General features: G+C 42.1%; 1 protein-coding gene and 1 non-coding gene across 4 annotated transcripts in view; one reads left to right on the top strand and one right to left on the bottom strand.

Annotated features, from left to right (window-relative positions):
• Nucleotides 1-18100, top strand: part of spg (dedicator of cytokinesis spg) — a 372699-nt gene that overhangs the window by 114535 nt on the left and 240064 nt on the right. The window lies entirely within an intron of this gene.
• Nucleotides 17897-17969, bottom strand: TRNAK-UUU (transfer RNA lysine (anticodon UUU)). The gene has a single exon. It is a non-coding gene; the product is annotated as a tRNA-Lys (tRNA).

Genomic DNA, 18100 nt, shown 5'->3' with positions numbered 1-18100 from the left:
CACTAGAGTAAATTAGTCTCTTAAATTACACATTTAATTTTCTACAATGAAGTATGTGTAATTTCTTTAAGCAAGTAAAACGGGGCTTCTTAAAGTAATCGATGTAAGCAAGTAATTTTGCCTGCGTCCATGCTTATGGATCCCATGAAGTGTAATATCCTTCAAGGTGGGTTTCGGACTGAAAAGGTTTGAGTAGCACTGGTGTGTAGTGATGCCATGCCCCAGTGTGGTAGACTCGTGGCACTTTTTCCATTGCAGTTTTTTTTTCGACCTTTAAAAATCTGTTGTGCCACGCTCTTGTTTAGATGACATGGTAAAAACAAATAAAAGGTCTCCCCACAAACAAACCGAACAGAACAACACATCGCGCACTTGTCAAAGTCCTCTTCCCCCCGTGGGCGTGTAATTAAATCGATTGTGTACGCTCGAGCGACTCGTTAACCACCGAAGTGCCTCCCGAACGCGGGAAACAACAAGGGTCCCGCACGAGCTCTCCTTCCCCAGGGGAGGTTTTCCAACTCTCAACGCCCGTTTTCATCGCTGTGAACGATTCAAGAGGTTTGCTGCATAAATTACGTCGACTTGTATTTGTGCTGACTGGATTTTGTGCATCGTTAAAATCTCTTACACGAGGAACATTGCAGACCACAAATTTTAACAGCTTGATCATTCAGCTGAATGTACTGGCGTAGCTGAAGGGGCTACAGCCCCCTCCGAAATTTTAAGAAAATGAACATTTTCAAATAAAAGCAGTGAAGAACTTGAGAGAAACCAGAACAGTAAATGAAAACTCACCTTAAAATGACCCCCGATTGCTATTTTTGAGAGTGGATAGTTTTTGATGTACAAAATATCTTATTGTGTATGTCGTCCAAAATTAATTTTCAGAACGTGAAATAGACCTTCTTTTTTTTTTTTACTCACCAACCCCACCAATAGCAACAACGTGTATTCGATTCCTTCTTTTGCTTTCACTGTTGAAACTACTGCTGTAAATAATTTATGAACTTTGAAACGGTGGAAGTTTTGAATTGAGATACTCCAAATTGTACTTTTCAGCCCCCACTGTACGCAACCTGAATATACGTGAGTATATATAATAATAATAATAAATAATAATAATAATCTGTGGCTCTACAGCCCGTAAGGGCCTTGGCCTATCTCCCGACTGCCAGTCTCCCTCCCCCAATCCTACCTAGAGGTGTGGAGTTCTTCAACCGGTAATGGGATGACGTGGGGTCAGCACGTCGAACCCCCACCGTCATAGGAGATTTTCGAGACCGGATTACGCTACTCACTCGTAGCTCCCCAATTTCCTCACGATGGTGGGTTGCCACCGATCCTATACTCAGGCCGAAAACTCGGAGACTGAACCCAGGCGGACTCGAACCCATGCCGTCCCGCAGTCGGAGTCCAAAGCACAGCGCCTTAGACCGCACGTCCACAGAGGAGGACGAGTAATATACAACCAAGGCATTGACGTGACCTTCGTAAGGGAATTGTTATCACAGCGCGCTACGACGCCAGGGGTCCACGGTTCGTTCCCCGGCTTGGGTATGGTTGCTCTTTGTGAGTGTCCCTTCATCAATTTCATCACTCATCCACATCGTCGCAATTAGCAAAAAATTATAAAAAATCGAAGATAAATCCTCAGCAGCAGGCCCGTAGGCCCCCCTTCGAACCGTGAAATATTTTAATTTGAACATAAAAAAACCTACAAAAATTACGTTTATGGTTTTTTCAGGTTTTGCATGAATGTCGATTTTGTCCTTGCACAAATGAATAGGTTGTTTCTGGAGAGGCAGGCTCTAAAAGTCTGCAGTCTGCAATAGTGGGCTATTTTAGTTCTATAACCATTGATGCAAGGCTATCAGACGTTCCGATTTAGTCGGGACAGTCCATTCCTTTAAATCCATGTCCCGACTTGCTATAAGCGAAGAAAGACTCTTTCGCTACTACAGACATTGTACTGGTTATGTAGGACTTTCTGTAGAATAATGTGTACATTTTTAAAATTGTCTGACCTTTTTGTGAGTCAAAAACAGTTGTTTGATGACATTCGACAAATAGGAACCCCTTGATTATTGAATGGTTCCTTCTATTACAGTGTCACTAATCTTTCACATAATTAGCACAGAGGGGAATTTCCTCATTGACTGCAATACAAAACCAACCATATAAGGGGCATTTAGCTCTCCACCGGCACCGCAAGGTCTGTGATCGCTTTTCGCTGCCACTGAGCAGAAGGATAATAAACTTTGTTGTCTTTCTCCAACATCAGGGGTTTTCTGCAAGTTATGTCCATTCTGCCACTCAATGGCTTAGGGTTAATTAATATTATGTAAAGAGGAGAATCCACTTCACAGCAGAAGCGTTGCTAGATTTTTGGGGCAAAAAATTGCCTGAAATACTCTTTAACATATATTGTTATTTGTCCAAAACACTCAAGAAATTAAGTACATTATTATTTACGAAATTCTGTCCATCGGAATTTGTTTTACTGCAACTTTTCTTCTTTTCTACTTGTAATTGTCTTGAACACAAATACACAGTGGTGTGACCGTACAGCAGACAACTTTCACAGTGTGCAGAGAACATCAAGGCCAAAAAATTCGATTCTACGAACCGTTGAAAATGGCATTTTCTATCCCAAAGGTATGCATCTCCATTTAATAGCTTCTTGGTTGCCACTGGCATGTATTTTTACTGTCGAATAAGATTCTAAAAGTGAAAACACGACATGGAAACAATATTACACTAGCAGACTCACTGCCAGGGTGAAGTCACTTAGCTGTTCCCTTCAGATAATTTATTTACAGGATAAACAAATTATTTTTAAAAAAGCTTTCAAAACCTGGAAATGTCTGGGTAATTAAATTATTTTTGCTTGGCAGAATTTGTAACCGGAAACACGTTTCATTTTATCTTCCCAACAATCTTCCTTCTTGGGTAATATTGCTTATAAAAAGGTTATTTCACCTTATTTTTCATTTATTTTCAAAAATGTTTAACAAACGTGATTCATTTAATTAACGTATAAAGTTGAAGTGTAACTGTTATTTTTTAGCACGTTAAATCATCACACAGTTATGTAAAATACCTGGAAATGTCAGGGACTTTGCAAAATTTGTGTGAACCCTCATCTATCAACACCACACACATATGTTGCTTTTCGTAAGCTATTTGAATTGTTTGCATTATGCACACATGTAGTCTACCCGTATCATATATATATATATATATATATATATATATATATATATATATATATATATGCTGTTCTTCAACATTTCATAGCAAAATGAGCAAATTTCTCTACCCATACACTCCCCCCAAACACACACACACACACATACATATATATATATATATATATATATATATATATATATATATGTATAATATAAGAATGAAAATTCGCCTCTGGGTCTGCCCCCCCCCCTCAAAGAAATCCTGAGTACGGGCCTGCAGAGTCACTTTTTACGTATGTACAGTCGTTTAGATCCCACAATAAGCTGTTGGTTCAATATCGAGTAGATTATCTCAGCGAAGCAAAGTTTGACAAACTTGAAAGCAAGCATTGATATATCAAATAAACGAAAGGATGCGCCGTAGTGACACGTGCAAATAATCTCGTTCCATCCCACGTGGCAGTTTTGGGCTTAATAAGGGAAGCTGGGGAATTTCCGTGGAGAGGAGCCGGGTGGGGATCTCCTAATTGGGGAGACCAGGAAGGGAGGCGCGTGTCCAGTGATGAAGTGCTTTGTCTGGTTTCTCTCTGGAGAGAGAAAGAGAGAGAGAGAGAGAGAGAGAGGAAGTGCGTCACTCCAGGGAACTGAAAATGCCCAGGCCGCCGGCATATATTTAGTTTTTGGTATCCTGACTTCCGATAACTTATCTGGGAAGACTCAACTTGAAATCGTTATCCCATGTGATTAAGGATGGGACTTTTCTAACGGTGGAAGCGGCCCCGGCGCCCACCCAGCGTCGAATAACATGGGTACCTGGGGGAAACCCTGGGGGGTAAAGGCGGTCAGGGGCGTGATGCTGATCACATCACCCCCACTCACGACCGGATCAAGAAAGTGTGGGGCGTTACCCCCACACCCCCTATATGCCTTCATGGCGTGGTGCTATGCACAGGGGAACACTTTACCTTTTTTTTTTTTTTTTTTTTTTTTTTTTTACAAGTCTCTTGTCTCCTTCAGGACGAAAACGTATTTAAATTGATCCGGAAAAAATGTTCCTGGACCGAATTAAAATATACTGTACAGATTAAATTGTTCTTTATACTCCAGAACTCATTTACGCTTGCTCATTTTCTCTCCCGGACCGGAATTGAATTTATTTACAATTCCTGGACCTTCAACAACCCTGTTATATCCTAATTCGTTCCAGCATTTCAAGAAGTTGAAAGCTTGAAGCGCTCGCTGTTGTGTATGGATGGATGAAAAAGCGCGAGTCGCTCTATTGAGTGACTGCATAGGGAGATTAGCTTGACTGCATAGGGAGATTAGCTGATGCAGCCACGCGCTCTTTCACGTACGAGAGGGAGGGAGGGGGGAGCTGCCTCCTCGGCACGGTTATACTAATTACCTTTTTATTACGACTCGTTAGCCCTATCTCTTTTCATTACGCAGCCCCGTTCTGCTCTTTCCAAAGAGGTTTTGTGTCTCTCCGCACGTCCTCCTACGATCCCATCTACCGTAATGTTTGCTGGTGTTTATCTTTTCCCTTTGCATCCTTTTGTTCCTTTGTGTACATTCATGCTTTTCAGATTCGTTTGTTAGACGCAGTGACACGTTTTTTCTCACGCTCGTATCATTTTATCTCGAGCTTCTTTCACCTTGTATCCACCAAGTAACAAATATTTCTGTTCCTTTTAAAACACATTAGGGCGACAGCTATAATTCTAACATCTGCCAAGAATACAATAATAATAATAATAATAATAAACTAGGCAGCCCATTAATCTTTCATTTACATGCATTTAATATTTTCGTGTCCCACAACAAATATTCAGGTTTATGGTTACAGCAACACAAGCCTTATGTCCCTATCTGGACTCCAATCTTTTCCATCCTTACCGATATCCTTTAGGTCCATCTCAATATTATCCCTCCATTTTCGTCTTGGCCTTCCAACAGGTCTCTTACCATTATGTTTCCCAACAAGAATCCTGTTAACTCTTCTTTCCTTTCCCATTCGTGCCACATGGCCTGCCCACCTAAGTCTTCTTGATTTAGTTATACTAATAATATCCGGACAGGAATATAAATTATGTAGTTCAAAGTTATGTAACCTTCTCCACTCACATGTCTCCTCATCCCATTTAGGCCCAAATATTTTTCTAATGTTTTTATTTTCAAATACTCTCAATGTGGTAACCCATTAATTGTAAACTTTATGTGCCTGCTTACATGTGTGCACTAAGGCTTCCTCGATGGCGCGGTGGTAGCGTCGTCGCCGTGTAATCAAGGGGTTTCGGGTTCGATTCCCGATGGAGGCACACAGTGTTCGGATCCCACTTTAAACTGTAGGTCCAGTTCCGATTAGCCTTACTGTGCATAAAGTGGACTTAAAACACAAACTCAATCAATCAACATGTGTTGGACTTGTTATTAAAATGAAAGGAAATCCGTGTCGTAAACTCTTATGGTTGGTTCCAGTTGGAGATAAGTGTGTAACCATCGAGAGTCGGCGTCAACGATGCATAAGCACGATCACATATTCCTCGCTCCCCTCACACATGAGGACTCATGCAACTTTCATGGAAGTGCGTGCCAGAGGAAGATGCGAGCTGGTCACGTCCCTTCCTTGTCGTGCGACACCGGAACTTGTCATTCATCTTAGCGACCCTCATCTGCTTTCGATGGCCCCTTCTTCTTCCTCGGTGGAAAGAAAGTTAGAGTCCGTGCGTTTTAAGGCGTCGTAAAATGTTACACCTGAATTAATGTACGAGTATCGCATGAACCGTGCTGAAAAATTAAATCCCAATTTTCCAGAATGTATATTAATGAGCAACCACCCTTGTTGAAGGCAGTGTTGCCACCATATGAGGGCACAACTTCCCATTCCAACGGGCAAAATTTCACTTTTTGGACCAATTTTTCCCTTCCCCTAAACATATCAAATAATAATAATTAGTAGTAGTAGTAGTAGCAGCAACAGTTGTAATTATTGTTACTACTAACAGTGCTAACAGTAGCAGTAGTATTTCCGTTGGTGCACGTTCGCATGAATAAAAAATGTTACATTTTTCACAGTTACTATTATCCAAAGAACCAGAAAGCGACGTACAATAACCTTAACAAAAATATAGAGGGATAAGCTTAAATTAAAAGAAGCAGAAATAAGAAGGAACAGCAAAATATAAATAAAATTAAATTAAAAATTGGGGATATGAAACTGGAACTTAACATAAATTGTAATAATATTGAGTGAGATGTCTTCTCATTGTCTTCAAAGTGTGGTAGTTTTCATCGAACTTTCTCTTATCGCTAAAAATCCGTGCAAAAGGGAAATTTTCGTTCATGTGACAACACTGGCTTAAAGGGTGGATACGTAAGGGCTCTATTATTCTTCGTCTTATCCATATAAACTTAGGAAGACGTTCTCTGCAACCGCATCTGTTCTCCAATTCTCTCGGTAACTGGCAACCTTTGTCCAATTTTGATCTTTTGTAATATTCATTAGTAGGGCCCGGGACTTTGTTATAACATATTTTTCAATTAGCTTCGGATCTATTATTGGGGCGAGATCTTTACATATCAGATGAAAATCGGCCGAAATAGACAAACTTGAAAAAGCATATTTTGACATATTTCACCAACTTCGCGTTTTTACAACATATTTCTTCAATTTTGTTGTAATAAGACATATTTCTGTATAATTTCGTAATTCTCTCGCACATAATCGTTTATTTCATAATTTTTTTTCTTCGTAGCTTTAACACAACGGATAGTTCATATTGTCGATGGCAGGATATGGAAATTAGGGAGGAAGAAAAGTGCCGTCTTTTCTTAGTACAGAACAATATAATACCCCACTTTTTTATCCCGCTGACAATTGATAGCCATGCAAACATTATTAAGGCATAATGTTCTCTCTCATTGTTGCACGGGAAGTAAAGAAGTTTCGTTCTCATTTCTTTGCCTTTTTCGCTTTTCACAAAAATCAGTCAAAAGTAAAAATAACATTTGGCCTATATTGCAGCCCTTAGTCTACTCTATCGGGTATGGGAGAAATTCGAGAGTATTGTTCTGCATATTTTTGGCTTTACTGGGAACATTTCTGTATTTTTCTGACATATTTGTAATTTTTCATGACATATTTTCCAATTTATATGACATAATTACATACATATTTTACAGTCTTATTGGACATAAAGTCCCGGGCCCTGTTCATTAGTCTTTTTATGCGTAAAGGTAAAGATCTCCTCTGTGCGTTGCACCGTGCCATGAAGGTACGTAAGTAGAAGCATGCATGTCTCGTTTTTGACGAAAATACTTCGGTTGTAAATAAAGTAGTGGCAACACTGCATGTGCTATCAGTCATGTGCTGCCAGTTGGACCCTTGTCGATGTGTGGAGCGAGTGCTGTTGATTGAGTCGGTGTTTTAAGTCCACTTTATGCACAGTAAGGCTAGTCGGGACTGGACCTACAGTTTAAAGTTGGATCCGAACCACTATGTGCCTCCACCGGGTATCGAACCTGGGACCCCTTGATTACAAGGCGACGACGCTACCTCTGCGCCATCGGGGAGGCACGTGTATGTACGAGGTTAAAATGAACATATTTAGAGGCTAGCTGAGTCCTAGAGCGTTTTATGCAGGGACATTTTCGGAAAAATTCCCACCAGAGGTCTCCCAGGACTCGAACCCAGGTCTTTAGAATTCCGTAACGACTGGACCACCGCGGCTTATTTCATGGGACATTTTTGTATTATTATTTTGCCTAAACCATATTACTCCACGGTAATAATCAAGCGGGCCTGGGCTAGTTCGGAGACCAGAATTCGTGTCCTGGTCGAGCCTGAAATTTCTGTCTAGACAACCTTCCCCGTTGAAGCCATCTTAATAATAGCTCGTTGTGCAACAGTCCATGTGGGTCAGGGCCTACCTACCGACTGCCTGCCTCACCTCCACATGCCTCAGCAGAGGTGGGAGGTCATCCAACCAGTTACGGGGACGTGTGGTCAGCACGACGAACCCCCAGTGGTTGTAGGTTTCCTTGACCGGGTTACGTTACTCTCGTAGCTCCCCAATTTCCTCACGATGGTGGGTGGCCACCGGTCCCATACACAGGAAAAAATCTCAGGAACAGTTGTTACGCTTCTTCCCCCCCCCCCTCCCCCAGGAGACTCGAACCTGCGCGCGTCCCGTAGCCGGAGCCCAATCGCACATCCAACCGCACAACAGCCAATGCAAACCTATGGAAAAATCTAATTTGTATAATACTTCAGAGTTAGAATATCAGAGCGGTTGTTCGAGGGGTGGGGGTGCTGCCTACACGCGCGTCTACGAAGCGGGGTGTGACTTTAGGTCACCTGATTCCCATATACATTCCTAGAAGAGCGCGTTTCTATTTTTGGCTAATGCCTTCCCTGGGTGTGTAAGTATCATTTACATAATTATATTGTAATAGCATTTCCTCATTTATATTTAGCGTGTTTTCTTTTAGAGGGCAGGATGAGCGAACGAACGCCGATATAGGTCCTACTTTATGGCAAACAGTTGTGCTCGAGTAACACCGAGGAGTAACTTCCGCTCAGCTCTTGGATTTCAACCCCTACGTATGAATCAGCCGTGAATTGTAGAGATTGTTCTGAGAGGCATCTTAAACCGCCATATCCCCTGCGAATGCCTCTCCACGGGAGACGCAGTTCGTCTGGCTTAGCGCGTTTATCCCTCTTAATCTCACGGTTTACCCAGGAACTGCAGGCGGTGGCCTCAGCGAACAATGCGACAAGGAACGGTGTCGTGAGAAAACGTGCCATCGTTTTTGCCCCCTCCCCGAGTCCCCGAAGAAAGCAAATGTAAGAACGTCAGCTTAAGTCTCGATGTCGTCGCGTAAACATGTCTTGTATGTTTCCAGTACTTGGGTCACCGATACTCAAGCGTACAGTCAACGTAAGTAGTATTTGGGACAGAAAATGGAGCTCTTGAATTTCTTCCCACAAATCAAACAGCGTACATCTTAAGATTGTAATCCATTATATTTGAATTGTAATTTCGGTTGTCTGCTTGTAAGGGAAGATACACGCGGGAAAGTAAATGCATCACCTGAACCAAAAAAAAAGAAAGTCTGCATAGTTTAGACCAAATGCTTAACTACATCGTAGAAAAAGATGCAGGGAGGTACATCAAGAAACGCATCTGGTAATGCATTAGAAAGTGTTACTTGCATCACATGATGCGCTTTGTCGTTATTTTTACAAACGATATACAAAAATGCATCAAACTCTAAACCTGATTCTTGACAAAGAAAGAAATCACTTTAATCGATGCATTTCTGATGCATCATATACATTGATTGATTAGCTTGCTTCATTTTACTTTAGCGAAGATGGTGACTGATGTTACGATGAAATTAATGAAGGAACACTCACAGAGAACACCCATGTTCAGGCCAGGATTCGAACCCGGACCCCTCATCAATTGGATTTTCTGTGTAGTTAATGATGTATTTTTCCTTCTGATCCCCCCCCATATACACGCTGTGAAAACTGAAATGGAAATAATGCTAGTTATAGATTTTCGAATTTACTCCGTAAAAAGAAGCAGTATTGCCGGACAAGTCTTAAGTAAGCAGGATATGACTGCCTTTATTTAGATATTCTGTGCTATAATTTATAGTATTTTCTTATATCTGATCTTCTATTGGTGGATCCAGATCCTCATGCTTTCGGACATGAAATCGAGGATTCGAGTTTCGGAAATCGGATCCAGGATTGTCGCTGGATTTGGATTCGGATAAATTTGGGGATCCAGATAATTCTGATTATCTGTTATCTGAAGATAACAAGGGTTATCTTCGAGACGAAACAATCGCAGCAACGTGTAAACATTTCAACTGAGATACACGTTTTATTCAAACACACCAGTAAGTAGAAATTTAATAATAACTAATTGATCTATTTTCATAACCAGAAAACTAATTTTTTTTCCCCTTTCTTTCCAGGTAAGTGCGGAGATATCATTACACGAGAGAGTCCCGTTGGTGAACGTGAGTGAGTATTTCTCGATCTGCAATACATCTTTTCTTTTACGCCACTCTACACTCCTAAGAAACCGAGCAAATCAATGTTACAATTTCACAGTAACTGTGGTTGAACGTCACACGATATGGATTCCGCGGTTTATACCCGCATTCACAGTGCCGTAAGACGTTCCCTTATTGCAATAGAGATGATCATAAAGTTCGTGGTATTAACATTGTCGATATGCGGTGGAGATAATCTATTTTCCACTAAGATACACACTCTTTCTTACAAGACTCTATCTAGAAATGCCAGTTACGTATTTAACTCAGGGAATATTATATGATTTTCAAGAGCACTGCATAAAGTGTGATAGTTCCATAGAGAGTTTTTGATTGATTGAGTTGGTGTTTAAGTCCACTTTATGCACAGTAAGTCTAATCGGGAGTTCCATAGAGGAAGGGCCAGTTAATTCTAGTAACTACCCTTGGAGGACTGCTATAGTATATGAATTATAGTATATATACAGGATGTCTCAAAAGTAATGGTGAAAACTGACACAGGTGCAAGTACATGATAATAGAAGCAAAAAAGTCTCAGTAAACATGGGTCTGCAAACGAGCAGTTTTCGAGATAATCGCGAATGTGTGATTACAAGCCACCACTGACTTCGTTGTTTGTAAACGTCGTCCTAGTTGGTAAAATGCTAATAATGTGTGCGAATGTGTGGGTACAAGCCGTCACTGACTTCAGAAATGTTTTGTTTGATTACAACGCGCCACCTTTCGGAAATGTTCTGTTTTGTAAACAAAGAGCAAACCTCGGACCGCGCAAGGAGTAAAGCACGCGGTGTTTACAAAATGCAATCAATGACGGCTTGTAACCACATATTAGCACACATTGTTAGCATTTTTACCAACTAGGACGACGTTTACAAACAATGAAGTCAGTGGCGGCTTGTAATCACACATTCGCGATTATCTCGAAAATGGCTTGTTTGCATACCCATGTTTACTGAGACTTTTTTAATTCTATTATCGTGTACTTTCACCTGTCAGTTTGCGCTATTACTTATGAGACATCCTGTATATAACCTGATTGTAGGTTATTTTGGGTGGCAGGAATATAACCGTTTTATTGTTAGTATTGACCATAATTTTACATTATTTTTGCAAGTAGCTTTTATGTTTCTGCTACGCCCGGGATTCCTGTAGTCCTATCCACTCATTTTGCCCATGAAGGCAAGACATTTTGAACTTCAGATATAAAATGTCAAGAGTTTCTTCGAACAAATGACGTGAATCTTATAATCACGTGATGTTGGGCACGTGTTAGGTGGTTGGCTTTAGCACGGAAGGTTCCGAGTTCGAGCACTGACCTGTGCGTTCTCCTGTGATTGTTGAGCCTCCCCGATGCCGTTGTACTGTGGCCTGTCCACTTTATGCACAGGAAAGCTAATCTGGACTGGATCTTAATTTAAAGTGGGATCCGAACCACTCGTACATCCACCGACTATCGAACAAATAGAGGCTTTTAAACTTCCTACCCAATTAGTAACTTTATCAACTTTAAATCCCTAACCTTTTAACTCTTTTATCCAATTTCATACACTTTACACAAGTATTAACCATCCGACTACTAACATGTTCTCTCTAACGTTAAGATCTTTAAATTAATAATTTTTGATCTAGCACATTAACATTTTAACTCTACTAACACTTTTACATGTAAACCAATGGTTATTCTGATATCCGAATAATCATTGGTCCTTTTTCTAGTATGATATTAAATTATTCCATCATGTAAAAAAAAATGGAAATAACAAATAAAGGATAAAGAACAAAGATAAACGGGGGAATTTCGTAAATATTTCGCGTAACGGACATCCGAATGTATGCGGGTGCAGGAGGGCATTTTCTAGGCCTCCCTTTTATTTTTATCGAACTCGGGCCCCCTTGACTACATGCTGACGACGTTTCCACTGCGCCATCGGGAAGGCCCCTCAGTTCCATGTGTTTGCAATTTGGGATATTTAGGCGTTGTCCGTAATTGGGACACAGCATCCTGTGAATGGTCTTAGTTCAATTTCATGTAATCATTTCCAATCCTCGTCGTCGCGATTAGCGTAGAGTAGCAGAAGAGCGATTTACAAAGAATAATATAAAGATTAAATATCAATCGTGCAGTAAGATTAACATGAAAAGATAGACCAGAGGACCAACACCGCCTCGCACTTCTTTCTGTCACATTGCGGCAGTCAACCTACATCTCGCCATCATCTGTCGTGTGTTTCTAACACTAACCTCCAAACCCAGATCCAAGCACCTGGGAACAGGTTTCGAGATCCCCCCGCCCGGCCCTCGTCTACCTGTCGCTCCTCTCCCTTTCAGAGCCCGCGGGCTGGGCTTCCGAACGGTGTGCCCATGTAGGTTGACGGCCCTTCCATGTTTCTCTGTCGCCTGCTTCCGTTTTGGACGCCCTCCAAAGCGGTATCTCCCCGATAAGGCATGCCGCTTGCTCCATGGACCGATTTCCTCCTCCGCCTGCCACACAACAGCGCAGATAGTAATATTGTGTTTGTGTTGTTGGGAAATTTTGACTGTCCATTCAACAGCACGATGTCTAACACGTTGCTGTGATAACCTTTTAGGAAGTGGTGTGCCAAGGATTCTGTGTGTGAAAGCGGGGGCGCGTATGCTTTTCTAGCAGTCAGTCCCGAGTCCTCGTTTTGCCAGCTTTTGCTGCCTTTGACGATATTTTTCTTTTAAGAATACTTGCCAAAAGGGAGGTTATGACCTCCACAATCCACTCTTGGGCACGCCACTGCTCTTAGGTCGTATGGGGGCTTACCTGGCTCTGCGGGGGAAACGGCGGACACCTCCGTTACGGAGTAGGTAGCACAGTGCGCTACAACGCCGGTGGTCGCGGGTTCGAATTCCGGCCTGGGGATGGGTGTTCTTTGTGAGTATCCCTTCTTCAATTTCATCATATGATCACTCATCCTCATCTAAATACAAAAAATCATCGGCAGTGAAAAAACTAAAGATATTGTGTAGTCAGGGGTAGAAAAATCTAATTCAGGCCACGAACTAAGATAGCCATGAATCCAATTATATAAAGCTACACATTTTGAAATATGATTTAATTTATTAATTAATACAAGATTGGATTAAGATAATAACCCGTGGCTCGACAACCCTCGAAGGGCCTTGGCATATCTCCCGCCGACTGCCAGCTCCCACAATCCTACCTAGAGGCGTGGAGTTCTTCAACCGGTAATGGGATGACGTGTGGTCAGCACACCGAACCCTGAGCCGTCATAGGAGATGTCCGTGACCGGGTTACGCTACTCACTCGTAGCTCTCCAATTTCGTCACGATGGTGGGTTGCCACCGGTTCTATCTATACACAGGCCGAGAACCCAGGCGGACTCGAACCCACGCCGTCCCGCAGTCGGAGCCCAAAGCACAGCGCCTTAGACTGCACGGCCACGGAGGAGGACACAAGATTTGATTAAAAGAAATTAATTATTAGTAGCCTTCCCAAAGAAGTCTCAACCGGCAGGAGCATGCATAACTATTCAATACATTCTACCGACTCTACCTTATCGCCGCAGATTTCAAAATTCGGTTAGCAAATGTGAAAAACTTTAGAATGGCAGCGGTAGGCCTAATTGGTTGTTTGACCGCAAGTTCCTTTGTAGATAAAGGTGGCTACAGCGAGTCACTGCCATAAAGACGTTCTCCGCGCCGGCTGTTATCGTGGCTGTACTCCATTATCGAACCCCGGACCTCTTCCTTACAAGGCGACAACGTTACTAATCCATCGAGGAGGCCCGTAGTAGTGCTACATGGATCGTCTTCATCTTTCAATTTAAATTTTGATCTCATCCTTTCCAATTGCCATATTGTTTTGCACGACCGCGTGTCAAAGGCCTAGTAATTCCCTCTCCATATTTGTCTATGTGCTCCTCCGTTATGCTCTTTGTCCGTGGCGTTGGACAATCGAGAACTCCCCAGACCCTCCCCCTACGTGAAGAGCCTTTCCGGGCACGTAGCATGTGCTACTTGCGACGCGCATGAGAAAGATGCCTCATCATTTTCAAGCGTGTTGTAGGTCGTTTTCGTCCTGTCTTTTCCTTCTTCTTCTACTTCTTCTTCTTCCTCCTCCTCCTCTTCTTCTTTTCATCAATTTTATCTCGACAACGCCTATTCTTCCTCGCCCCTGTGTTGATTTCCAGATTGACTAGATGCAGCACGGTATTTGGAAACTATTTTGTCCTTTCAAAAAGTATCCTCCAAAATGCCTCTCTATAATCTGTCATGGGTATCTTTGGAACAGGCGATCGAAAAGAAGTTTCTGCGCAAGTAGTGACGCGAGACGTCTCCACCGATGAACACGTGAGAGGAACGGGATTGTGTGGAGGGGGAAAGCGACTTCATTTACCAGCCTTCGCTCTGATATCCTAATGTGTGCATTATCCGGATAGTGGACAGTTATATCGTTTATCAATTATACGTGCGATTCTTTCATTCGTCATTTTCGTATTTCACTTCTGATTTTCTACAACAAATGCTTCATCTAATATGTTCTATCCGAATATTCAGATTATCGGGATATTTGGATATGCGTACTATCCGGATAATCGAATTATCCTATCTGAATTATTCGGATATTTGGATTTTACGGATATTTGAATATCCGGATTATCCCGATATTCGAATTATCCTATCTGAATTCTTCGGATCCGGATATTCGAATTATCCCATCTGAATTATTCGGATATTCGAATTATCCCATCTGAATTCTTCGGATATTTGGATTTTCCGTTTATTTGGATATTCGTACTATCTGGAAATTCGAATTATCCTATCTGAATTCTTCGGATATTTGGATTTTCCAGATATTTGAATATTCGGATTATCCGTTGCTTCCGAAACGGATGTCGGATAATTTGAACTGATATCTTTTATTAGGATTTAGGATTTTGTGGCCATCCCTAAAAAATACTGCATGCACTCGCACAGTAGATGGGGTAGAAGGGAGAAAAAGTGAATGGGTATGGTCCCTGGCGTAACGTTTTTAATTGCAGCATTTGCGTAATGGATGCGACCAACAAGGGAGCGATATCCCGAACTGGAATCAAACACCAAATCGCAAGTGGAATACATTAATGATCACGTGCTCTTGGAAATGAATTTATCTCCGTCATTTATCACCCGATTACCAGGTCTAAAAAAAAAGCAAATGGGGAAATGGTTTTTGGTGCATTTTCGTTGAGCCGCTTGTTTGGCTAATTAAAAGATCTCCGCATATTGGATCCAGACGAGAAGGCTCAAAGCAGTCCACTCACCTCCCCTCCTCGGCCGTGATTGACTGGGCCTCATTCGTGACGGCGGAGTTAACTTGAGTGATGTAGTATTTGGTGAGTTCCGACCGCTGGAGAGGCAAATGGAGGGCCACTGATCAGAAAACTGGAATCATTCTTTTCTCTTAGCTGCCTCTGAAGCATCTCCTGTTTATTTCGGAAGGTTTGATTTCATTTTTGTCACTTAGAGTCGCTATTCTGCCACTTTTGGCGGATCGCGGCGATGAGGATTAGTGATTATATGTTGAAAGAGATGAAGTGACACAAAGAACACCCATATTCGGCCCGTAATCAAACACTGGACCCCTAGCGTCGTAGAGTGGTAACCACTCAGTCCCAGAGGTCGGCTTATTTTGGATGAGCATGAGGTATAGATCCACCAACCCATCTGAAACCTTGGCGTGGAAGCAGTGGCGCTAGTGTCGCTAGTTAAAAAGTTACGGGGAAGCCTGAAGGTCGCATATTTTCCGAGGTTTCAGAAAGCTCTATACAGTCACCGCCAATGAAAGTGTTGCACCTATATCCTGAAATACCGGCTGCCCTGCAATGTGTTATGCCTGTTGCGTAACTATACGGAGATGAGTCAATTTCAATAGCAAATTTTCAATAGGAATTTTTGCTCTCTACTGAGAATTAGGCAATACACATTGCAGAGGAGCCAGGATTTCAGGATCTAGGCGGCTCATTTTTATTGCCGCTGACGGTATATTGTAGTTTATGAGCCTCGGCAGGGCGTCTGACCTGCGTTCAATTGCTGGGGTAGATGATCTGAATTTGAATATGTCAGACCATGTCCTTGTTTTAGGCGGCCTTGGGGTTAACCTGGCCTCCAATAACGGGGTATACCTGGAGGCAATCCTGCCCGGAGCGTGGTGCTGATCATATCATCTCCAAAATGGTCTGATCGTGAATATGTGAACTCCCTATCTCCACACAGGACTTGTTGCAATGTCTAATGGAAGTATTTGCCTTCGAGCAAATCGGTTAGCTTGTCGTGCGTGTTTCTATCTCGCCATCGAATTTTCCAGGTTCCAGTTCCGAGCCGGGCATACTATACTGAACGCAACTCCAACTGGCGGCTGGGAAAAAGCGAATCAGCGATCAGTTGATTTTTTTTTTTCAACTGAAATCGGGCATTTTCGAATCACAAGGTACCGAACGCTGTTAGCGGGATGAAACAAATGAGCGTTGGGTCCACCACATGTTGCCAAACGTACTCTAAAGCGCGAGAGAGTCTTCTCGGGCAACGATATTGCCAGCACCAGAAATCATGAGGGAATTTCACACGCAAACACGCAAATAGACAACTGGCAAAAACAGAAGTACGCTTGGCAACGTTGCTTCGGGTGAGCGATGTGAGCCCTTCAGCTTTTACTTCGCAACTGAGTTTCTTGACAACCAACGAGCCACATACCCCCGAAGATGATTGGGTGACAGAAAGGGCCAGAAATAGCCTTCAAGGTCAGCCGCCAGTTGGAGTTGCGTGCAGTATAGGTGTTCTTTGTGTCAGTTCCATATTATTATCGCTCAGCCTCTTCGTCGCGTGTAGCCAAAAGTGACAAATGAGAACCTAAATAATACAAACGAAAATAAATCGGTCACACGTCCAACGTTGTAACCAACAAAACACAAAAAGTTATTCTATTCCCTGAAGATAAAAACGTCATCATTCCGTTCCCTGAATGTGAGAACTAAGACTGAAAACGCTCTCATAAACGCCATTTTATCTTGTTTACACATCCAAGAATATCTGTTTGAGTATATATGAAGCTTGACAAAGGTTTTTTTCAGTTCTCTTACGTAGCCGCAGGGACTAATCGAGCCAACTGAAATATGTCCTCACGTGAAATAATTAGATGAAGTAGGCGAGAATACTCACTTAAAAACTTAATGTATCTTTCTTTTGGCAATGAACCATAGATTTTCATTATATATGTTGCCCATTTTCATAAAATAATTCTTGTACTTTACCATCTTTGTAAATGGTCTTTTAGTAAAACTCCTTCACACTTCGTATAGCTCTTTTCCACTCTTACGGCGGGCGCTCCACATGCTGGCAAAAAAAGTTGTGAGCGGGAAATCGACCAATCCAGTTCCCTCGACGTTGTAACTCTCGGCGGCACCGTTGATGTCTGGTTGGTCGGCTGCGTATTCCCCACTTCCCTTGCCAGCATATAGGATGAATGCCCCATGGAATGAACTCAATACCTTTCCACCTGCCTCTGGAAATACAATTAATGTTTTCGGATCATAACGAAAATTACCACGGACAATATAAATTGGAAACAATGAAATTGCACAATTGTCCAAAATAAAAATAAAAAAGCACGCCCGAACAGGGACTCGAACCCTGGACCGTTAGGTTAAAAGCCTAACGCTCTACCGACTGAGCTATCCGGGCTCTATCTGTATGGGTATCTTGAAATTGATGCAGTTCCATCGAATTACGTCACGCCACCACCACGACCTTGATTTATCATGTATCAGTGTAATGTAACAGATAAGGGGCATTGCATATTGATATACTTCCTT

The sequence above is a fragment of the Lepisma saccharinum genome, chromosome 1 (genome assembly GCF_977018435.1).
Source record: "Lepisma saccharinum chromosome 1, izLepSacc3.1, whole genome shotgun sequence".
Classification (NCBI taxonomy): Eukaryota; Metazoa; Arthropoda; class Insecta; order Zygentoma; family Lepismatidae; genus Lepisma; species Lepisma saccharinum.
This window is presented reverse-complemented; position numbering and strand designations above follow the sequence as displayed.